This window comes from Bremia lactucae, linkage group LG11 (genome assembly GCF_004359215.1).
Source record: "Bremia lactucae strain SF5 linkage group LG11, whole genome shotgun sequence".
NCBI lineage: Eukaryota > Oomycota > Peronosporomycetes > Peronosporales > Peronosporaceae > Bremia > Bremia lactucae.
Window position 1 is genome coordinate 4,279,954 of NC_090620.1, and position 10,709 is coordinate 4,290,662.

Consider the following 10,709-nt stretch of genomic DNA (forward strand, 5'->3'; position numbering starts at 1 on the left):
ATGGGCGATTGCATCAAGCTTTGCTTGATACCTTCAAACGAACGCTGACAATCAGCGTTCCATAACCATTTCTCGTCTTTTTTCAAGAGACGAGAGAGATGAACTGTCATCTCTGCATAATTGCGAGAGTACTTGTGCAAGTACGCCGCTAAACCAAGGAACTTTCTAAGTCCCTTGACATCGACTGGAACTGGCCAGTCGGTGATTGCCTTGATCTTTTCGGGATCAGGGCGCACGCCGTGTTTACCGACGATGCACCCAAGAAGTGGTATTTCGCTTGCAGCGAATATACACTTCTTGAGATTTGCGTACAACTTATGCTTTCGCATAAGTGTAAGAACCTGACGAACGTGAGTTTTATGAACTTCCACGTCCGTCTTACCGTCCATGGCTCGGCTATGGACGAATACATTGTCAAAATAACTCGGTGCGAATTCTCGCACCGGTCTTAACAGATTTGTTACACATCTGTTGAATGTTGCAGGGGCGTTACTAGGCCCCTGAGGCATCACTAGCCATTCCCAGAGCATCCCACTGGAAGTGCTTACTGCTGTGTACGGGATGTCCCGTTCACGCATAAGGGTCTAATAAATACATCCATCAGATTCATAGACGAAAAGATCGTACTCTTAGACATAGCATCTATGATTACGTCTTACCTAGGTATCGGTGTTTGAGCCGGTACTATTGCAGCATTCAGTTTGTTGAATGCGTGCACTATCCGCCACCCTCATGTGGCCTTTCGCACACAGAAGGACGGAGAGCTATGTGAAGAGGTTGACTCCTTCACATGGCACGCTTTTAATCGATCGACAAAGAATTTATCGATCGCAAGTACTTGTTCACGAGACAGTGGCCAATGCTTCATGAGTACTTCGAGCCCGGTTTGAGCTCGATCTCATGTCGAGTGCCTTTATCCTTAGGCAACTCGCATGGAACTGCTTCAGGGAATACATCCCTAACTTCCATTACATCCTCGTATTGAGGATTTCCCTTGAGTGACTCCCAAGATTGAGTAGTATCTCTCTCCATCCGAGTCTTCACATCGAGGAAACTTTCGTCCATCGATGAGCTGCTGAGAACCCGTTCGTTCTCTGCAAAAATTACCGCTGACCGAATATCGGTTACGTAATCGTCCTCTGTGACGAGTGCGCAGATCTGCTTGATAACTTCCTTTAATTCGAATTTATCTTTTTTTCCTATAATTCTGGCTAAGAGCGAATGTGTCACGCCTCTCGCCTTATTTACAACCATGCAGATCTCTCAAGAACCGCTTAGGTTCTAGGGTTGGTAATTGAGTTATCTACAAAGTTAACTTCGGAGGCGCATACAGATCAAGAGTAGAAGCGCCTACTCTTGAACCGATATTTACCAAGACATTTAATGTCTCGGTTTCTTCCTGGGATTTATCCACAGGCTGCCGAGAGATTAATCCTTCGGGATCTAGAAGTCTAGTAACTTCAACTATTTGAGGAAATTTCTCCTCAAGTTCGTGGGGACCTCATCCCTCAACGTCTTCCGAATGTGATTGCGCTATCACGGCCGACGACGGGCTGAGCGAAGTTGAGTCGCACAAGTGCCATTTAGACGCTGTATTACCGACTCTGGGAGTATCCCGATTGTACGTCAACTTGCAAAAGCGCGTCATTGGGGTTTCCGAGATACATGTGCTGCTGGCCTGCATCGTAGGCACATATGGTATACAAGGAGGCCCAGATAAGGTAAAGCTGAAACAGAATGACCAATCCCGCGACATGTGAAGGATTTGCGCCAATTTTTTTTGGCTCTCGCTTACTTCCATTAGTATAGCAAGAATGATTCGAGATGCGCGATGCGGTTGACGTTTTGCAATCAATTTACAGGCGCCAGGGCGCGTGTTTTTCGATGGACCTTCTGATCCATCGGATGGGTCTCGACATACTGATGGATGTCATGCGAAGGTGGATAACCACGCCAGCGAACAAGATAACTCGTTCGCTGCCTCTTCACATCTAGGTTGTTAAGAATACGTTCCACAAGGAAACGTTGACCACCGTGGGAATCCACCAATGGTTGTGGCGGAGTTAAGAAAATTAGATCCGACCCATGTGTCGGATACCAGAGTCGAAGATCGACAAAATCGATCGCTTCCTCCATGATTTGGAGAAGGGACTTGATCACGAGCGCGGTAAGCGTCGCTCGTTAGAGCAGACGGAGCAGGCTCACCATATCGAACGGTTGGAAGACCGTTCGAAGAAATGCGTACTCAATGTTAGAGTACGAACGGAAGTATCACACTGTACGTGATGAGCTGTCATCAGCTCGTCGCGGTTTCGAGGAACTTCGGACCCGACATGTGAATTTTTATACTCACCATGAAAGTCTGGTTCGTGATCATAAGAATTTTTTAGTGATTTTTGAAAAGGGTGGTCAGATCCGTCCTCGGATGAAACCGCGTACTGATGGTACAGGCGGAGCCGACCAACGAAAAATATAGGATGCGAACGCATCGTACGTGGCAATGCTATCGTGTACGCATTGCTTCTGCGGTGTAGTACACGGAATGGCCCGATGATCTTGGGTAGTAGCTTGCCACTACCCACATTAGTGACTTCATGCTTTAGTAATTTACCGTAGACAGTAGTAATAGGTCATTAGTTTTTATTGAAAGAACATTTGCTCTTCCATGTTTGTCTGCGTACCGTTTCTGCCGTTCCACTGCGTTAGCAATGGAATCCTGTAGGAGACGGATTAGTGATTCTCGAGCCAGCAAAAATAAACCTGCTGACTCAATTGTTTTTAATTTTTCAATGCGCTTTGTGCGCACTATCATGATATCTTTCTCATCTTCGATGTCGATTGTTTCGACATCGACATCATTCGCCTCATTGGTAACTTGGACGCGTGACGAGCATGAGCCAGAAATGTTTTTTTTTCCTCGTGAGAGTCCATCCCACCCTTAAACATGAGGATCTCTTTAATAGGGTGGGTATGCGTGGCGTCAGCTATTCACGAAGAACGGTGTATGCGCTGTAGACGCATGCACCGTATTGTTGATGTCGAACTCGACCATCGGTAGTAAATTCGCTCCAATTCGGATACGATTGTACGTAACCTCAAGTATCTATTCGATGCCGCGGTTTACGCGTTTCGTCTAACCATCTGTCTCCGGATGTTCAGAAGTTGACATAGTCAGACGTGTGTCGAGAGATCGGAACACGGATTGCCAAAACTCCGCCGTGAACCGTGGATCTCTATCTGAGACCAATTCACGGGGTAAATCGTGAAGTTTGAATGCCCTATAGATAAAGACGCGGGCACAAGCCGGAGCCGTGATTGACTCTGGTACTGCAACAAGATGTACAATCTTGTTGAATCTGTCTACAAAATAAGGATTCCATTCTTTTTGTGATCGTCCTCAGGAAATGCGAAGACGAAGTTCATTGATACGAACTGCCAACATTCTGCTGGGAGTGGTAGAAATTTTGGAGGTGCACAAGATGAAGGGCTAGGCTTCACCCGTTGACATACCTCACAAGCACGAATGTTCTTGCGCACGAACTGATACTGGAGAAGCCAGTAAGAGTCGCGACTTACTGTGAGATAAGTAATCTCACGTCCAGGATGCTCTTTTGTTGGTTCATCGTGACACTCAGACATGATGCGCAAGCGCAAATCGTTGTGAGTAGGGACGACGGAAAGTGGAGTGTCGCCGGCAACGGCTGTGTAGTACAGTAAGATGTTGCGTGTTGTGTATCGATCGGATGACAATCGTTAAAAAGACGGTAAATATTCAAAAGATTTATTGGAAGGATTCATCAGATGATCCATTAACGCAGAAGGTCTCTAACTTCTTTGAAGGTTTTCTTTATGCCATTAAACAAAGTTGACGAAGGAACACTTGTAATGAGTGTTGCAAGAGTGGAACGATTTTCACTGTTGGAGTGCGCAGCCGGCTCAAAATCGGGTTGGCGTGATAACGCATCAGCGACGACATAAAGTCGTCCTGGTTGATATTCCACGGAGAAAATACACTCCGCGAAAAAGGATAGCCACCTCGCGTTCTTTGCGAGATGTGTGTGGGATTTTTAAGGCCATGCGTAATGACGCATGGTGCGCATATACAATGACCGGTCTTTCTCCTAGGAGATAGACCCTAACTTTAGCCAGTGCATATTAAATGGCAAAGAATACCTTGTCATGCACTAGATAATTACGTTCAGCGGGTTGAAGCTGACGCGATTGAAAACAGACGACGCGCGCTGCGCCGTCTGTATCGTATTGCATTAATGCACAGCCGATTGCGAAATCGCTGGCGTCATAGACCACATGGTATGGTCTGTCTTGATCTGCAATCACCAAAATGGGCGATTGCAACAAGCTTTGCTTAAAACCTTCAAATGAACGCTGACAACCAGCTTTCCATAACCATTTCTCGTTTTTTACAAGATACGAGAGAGATGAATTGTCATTTCGGCATAATTGCACGAGTGCTTGTGCAAGTACGCCGCTAGCCCAGCTCACCGCTAGCCCAAGGAACTTTCTAAGTCCTTTGACATAGACTGGAAATAGCCAGTCGGTAATTGCCTTGATTTTTTCGGGATCAGGGCGCACGCCGTTTTCCTACGATGCACCCAAGAAGTAATATTTTGCTTGCAGCGAATATACACTTCTTGAGATTTGCGTACAACTTACACTTATGCTTTCGCATAAGTGTAAGAACCTGACGAGCGTGAGTTTTATGAATTACGTCCGTCTTTTTGTCCATGGCCCGGCTTTGGACGAATACATCGTCAAAATAACTTGTTGCGAATTCTTGCACCGGTCTTAATAGATTCGTTACGCATCTGTTGAATGTTGCAGGGGTGTTACTAAGCCCCTGTGGCTTTAATAGCCAATCTCAGAGCATCCCACTGGGAGAGCTCACTGCTGTGTACAGGATGTCCCATTCACGCATAAGGATCTGATAAATACATCCATCAGATCCATAGACGAAAAGATCGTACTCTTAGACAAACCATCTATGATTACGTCTTTTCAAGATATCGGCTTTGAGTCGGTACAGTTGCAGCATTCAGTTTATTGAATGCGTGCACTATCCGCCAATGGCCCCACTTGTGGAACGGTCGTCGTTATACGGCTGCACAAGATCACAGTGTGATTACTAATCTCACTGTGGAGTCAGCTGCCGGCGGGCACAGGCAGCGCCGAATGTCCACCAATCGAATAAGTCGAGTGGATTGATACACGAATGTACGCCTAGCAAACCAAGGAAGATACCGGTTGTCCAAAAGGGACAACACGATGGTCCCAGGTCGAGTGGAGAGTCGACCGTAGAGGACCCGACTGTTATAGCGCAATCACAGTCGGAAGATGTTGAGGGAATTAGTCGCCACGTACTTGAGGAGAAATCTCCTCAAATAGTTGAAGTTACTAGACTTCAACATATCGAGGATCTCGTCTTTTGACAGCCTGTTGATAAATCGCAGAAAGAAACCGAGACATTGGATGTCTTGGTTAATGACGGATCAAGAGTAGGCGCTTATACTCTTGATTTGTATGCGCCCACGAAGTTAACTTCGGAAATAACTCAATTACCCGCCCTAGAACCTAAACGGTTCTTCAGAGATCTGCATAGTGGTATAATTAAGCCGATCTGCGCACTCGTCACCGAGGATGAATACGTAACCGATATTCGGTCATCGGTAATTTTTGCAGAGAACGAACGGGTTCTCAGCAGCTCATCGATGGACGAAAGTGTCCTCGATGTAATAACTCGGATTGAGAGATAAACTACTCAATCCTGGGAGTCACTCAAGACAAATCCTTTATACTGGGATTTGATTGATTTCAGGGATGTATTTCCTGTAACAGTTCACGCGAGTTGACTAAGGATAAAGGCACTCGACATGAGTTCGAGCTCAAATCGGACTCTTAGTACTGCGTCATGAAGCAGTGGCTACTAACGCGTGAACAAGTACTTGTGAAAGATAAATTCTTTATCGATCGACTAAAAGCGGGCCATGTGAGGGAGTCAACTTCTTCACATAGCTCGCCGACCTTCTGTGTCCGAAAGGCCACAGAAGGGTCACTCACTTATAGTACATCCACACGCTTGTGGACGCTCCAAAACGTTCATCAGATGACCGTCTGCTGAACAAGTGGCAGTCATCTTACGGATTGATGCTGCCAGCTGATACTTGGCTCATATTTTCGTAGCCAATGTAAACCCAGGATGACATTAAATTTGTTATCCACATCCAGTACGATGAAATCATCATCATAATGTAAATCTTTTAATGCGTTCTGAAATCTTACTACGCGTTTCATCACTGTTATAGATGCGCCTGTCGCTAGACGCACCGTCATCCTCGTTGGAGGGATGTCGCGCTTAACATATTTAAGCCTGCGACTCTCTAGCGACTGGCGACGAATAAAGTTATTCGATGCTTCACAGTCCACTAGGGCTCCAAGTGACAACATTTGTCACTTTTAATTTCAAGGTGATGAGGTATCCCTCATCACCAGGTGCAGAAACACATAATGACTATGTGTCTGAAGCAAATTTAGTCAAGAAATTTGCAAATTCTCTTAAGGTTGCTGGGTCAGTAGGGCGTTGCTCTCCTACTGACCCCGACCGTTTTTTGGCGGTCCGTCTCAGTGTTATGATTTCGCAACAACGTCGGACCCGCGACCGTTGCTCTTTTTAGCATTCGGTCCATAATTACGCTCATTACCTCTCGATACTGGGCGTGGGGCTTTTTATGTCACTTAAAAAGGAGTAGCTATCACACGAGACGTGATGAGTATTTCCAATGTCATCTAACATGTCTATGTTAGATAATAGAACTTTGGTCCTTGGACGGACTACTAAGTGCTACCACGTGTAACGGGGCACTGCCGACTTGTACTGCTCCAGTACAAGTCCACATTGCACTGATTCAGTGCGAGTGGTCCACTAGTATGTACTCTCTCTAAAACACTTGATTTAAAGAGGGTTAAAAAAATGTATTTAATATAAACAATAATACAAAACATGTAATAAAGTCTTATTTGTCTCTTTGCGCGCGTCCAGTGCTGACGGGACCGCGGAGCAAGTAGATATAATGGCTTATATCTACCAATGGATAAGCTTTTCCAAATATTTCTATGTAAAGTAATATTCTCTAAATATTCTCTACCTTTTAGATAAAATATTGATTAACAACCTTTAAGTGTTAATGTCATGTAATGTTACACGCCGTTATATCACCCCTCCCTTAAACGACAAGCACTCTGACTGTCACTAAAAAGAATGTTACTATAAGACCACTTAATTGAAAACGACGTTGATTGGTCGGAACCGTCATTTTCAATTCTATCGCATGGTTAACCAGTACATGATGGTATGTGAATAGTGCCGAACCTTCGGCTGCGGTACATGCAGCCGCGGAGGACGCATTATTGTCTCTTGCGGTAGACGTTTCGTCTGCCGTAGTATCATCTTCTCCCGCAACACTAGATGTTGCGGGTGCACGTGGGGAGTCACCATGTGAGTGCGACCCCTTTTTGGAGGTCGACTATGAATGCGAGCCGGACGAAATGGCCGACTCGGGGAGAGCAGAACAGTCGCCTTATCGTCGTCAGGCGGCTGACTATGAGCCTTCAAATGAGGGCTCAATCGGAAAGACGTGCTGGTAGCATTCGCTATAGCATGTTTGGTTCCGGCGATGAGGATGATTAATCATCGCCAGCACAGTCTCCCGTGCCGTCACCCTCATTTATCTCTGGGCGTGGTGATGACAATGGCGTAAGCCATCGTAATAAAAGTTCTTGTGGTACCCCTGCTTCAGTGGGTACCACTCAGGCGACCGTAGACAATAAAATGTCTCGTCTTGCCCATGAGAAGAAGCCGTGGCTTTTGACCGAACGGTTAGTCAGTAGCTTGTCTGGAGATACTACTCCTTACAATAAATATCATTTATTTGTTGCGACAAAGCTACATGGCCTTGATCCTTGCGCGAAGAACTTTTGCGCTAAGGTAGATTTATATCTCTATGCTTTGTTAAGCATCGATGGTATAGTGGCAACAACAAACGAGATAACTCTCGTTGATGCAAGCCTAAAGCGCATTTATTCGCAATGTCAAAGACATTGGACGTGAAGCCTGGCTTGTAAGCCTTAACGCGATTCGCATTAAGTTTGAGAAACGAACTCCAACCGGTGCAAGGTATAAATTGCATCGGTTGTCTCGTGAGGTAGAACTTCGATGCCTCACTTGGGTTGATCCCTATCCGTGTTGTGTTGACAACGCCAAATGAGTGAAAGGGGATGTCTATTTCCTTTCTTCGCCCTGGTGAAGGGCTCGTATCTCTATCGAGATGCGCGATGCGATTGACGGCTTGCAATCGATTTACAAGCGCCAGGATCGCGTGTTTACCGATGGATCTTCTGATTTATCGGATGGGTTTCGTCATACTGACGAACGAGGCCCTCAACGATAACAACCAGCTGGGAACGAGGCTTCCAGCTGTCATGCAAAGATGAATAACCGCGCCAGAGAACGAGATAACTCGTTCGCTGCCCCTTCACATCACGATGGTTTATAATATGTTCCACGAGGAAACGTTGACCACCGTGGGAATCCAGCAATGGTTGTGGCGGAGGAGAGAAATAGATCCGACCTGTGTGTCGGTTCTACAGTCGAAGATCGACAAAGTCGACCACTTCCTCCAAGTATTGAAGGAGAAATTTGATAACGAGCGCGGTAAGCGTCACTCGTTGGTGCAGACGGTGTGGCTCACTCCCTATATCAAACTGTTGGAAAACCGTTCGAAGAGTGCGTACTTAATGTTGGAGTACGAACGGAAGTATCACGCTCTTCGATATATTCGATATGAGCCGTCGACAGCTCATCGCGGTTTCAAGGATCTTCGGATACGACAAGAGAACCTCCATATTTAGCATGAGAATTTGGTTCGTGACCACGAGAATCTTAAGGGATTCTTGAAAAGGGTGGTCAGACCGTCCTCGGAGGAGACCGCGTACTGACGGGCGGAGCCGACCAACGTAAAACATAGGATGCGTTCGCATCCTACGTGGCAACTCGATTGTGTACGCATTGCCTCTGCGATGCAGAACACGGAATGGCCCGATGAACTTGGATAGTAATTTGCTGCTACCCGAATTAGTGACTACGCGCTTATGAAAGTTTACCGTAGACAGTAGTACTAGGTCATTAATGTTTAAATGAAAGATCATTTGCTCTTCCATGTTCGTCTGCGTTCCGTTTCTGACGGTCCACTGCGTTAGCAATGGAATCCTGTACAAAACAAACAACTGATTCTCGAGTCAGCAAAAATTCCTCTGCTGACTCATTTGTTTTTCTCATCTTCGATGTCGATTGTTTCGACATCGACATCATTCGCATCGTTGGTAACTTGGACGCGTGACGAGCATGAGCCAGAAATGTTTTTTTTTCCTCGTGAGAGTCCATCCCACCCTTAAACATGAGGATCTCTTTAATAGGGTGGGTATGCGTGGCGTCAGCTATTCACGAAGAACGGTGTATGCGCTGTAGACGCATGCACCGTATTGTTGATGTCGAACTCGACCATCGGTAGTAAATTCGCTCCAATTCGGATACGATTGTACGTAACCTCAAGTATCTATTCGATGCCGCGGTTTACGCGTTTCGTCTAACCATCTGTCTCCGGATGTTCAGAAGTTGACATAGTCAGACGTGTGTCGAGAGATCGGAACACGGATTGCCAAAACTCCGCCGTGAACCGTGGATCTCTATCTGAGACCAATTCACGGGGTTAATCGTGAAGTTTGAATGCCCTATAGATAAAGACGCGGGCACAAGCCGGAGCCGTGATTGACTCTGGTACTGCAACAAGATGTACAATCTTGTTGAATCTGTCTACAAAATAAGGATTCCATTCTTTTTGTGATCGTCCTCAGGAAATGCGAAGACGAAGTTCATTGATACGAACTGCCAACATTTTGCTGGGAGTGGTAGAGATTTTGGAGGTGCACAAGATGAAGGGCTAGGCTTCACCCGTTGACATACCTCACAAGCACGAATGTTCTTGCGCACGAACTGATACTGGAGAAGCCAGTAAGAGTCGCGACTTACTGTGAGATAAGTAATCTCACGTCCAGGATGCTCTTTTGTTGGTTCATCGTGACACTCAGACATGATGCGCAAGCGCAAATCGTTGTGAGTAGGGACGACGGAACGTGGAGTCGCCGGCAGCGGCTGTGTAGTACAGTAAGATGTTGCGTGTTGTGTATCGATCGGATGACAATCGTTAAAAAGCCGGTAAATATTCAAAAGATTTATTGGAAGGTTTCATCAGATGATCCATTAACGCAGAAGGTCTCTAACTTCTTTGAAGGTTTTCTTTATGTCATTAATTAAAGTTGACGAAGGAACACTTGTAATGAGTGTTGCAAGAGTGGAACGATTTTCACTGTTGGAGTGCGCAGCCGGCTCAAAATCGGGTTGGCGTGATAACGCATCAGCGACGACATAAAGTCGTCCTGGTTGATATTCCACGGAGAAAATACACTCCGCGAAAAAGGATAGCCACCTCGCGTTCTTTGCGAGATGTGTGTGGGATTTTTAAGGCCATGCGTAATGACGCATGGTGCGCATATACAATGACCGGTCTTTCTCCTAGGAGATAGACCCTAACTTTAGCCAGTGCATATTAAATGGCAAAGAATACCTTGTCATGCACTAG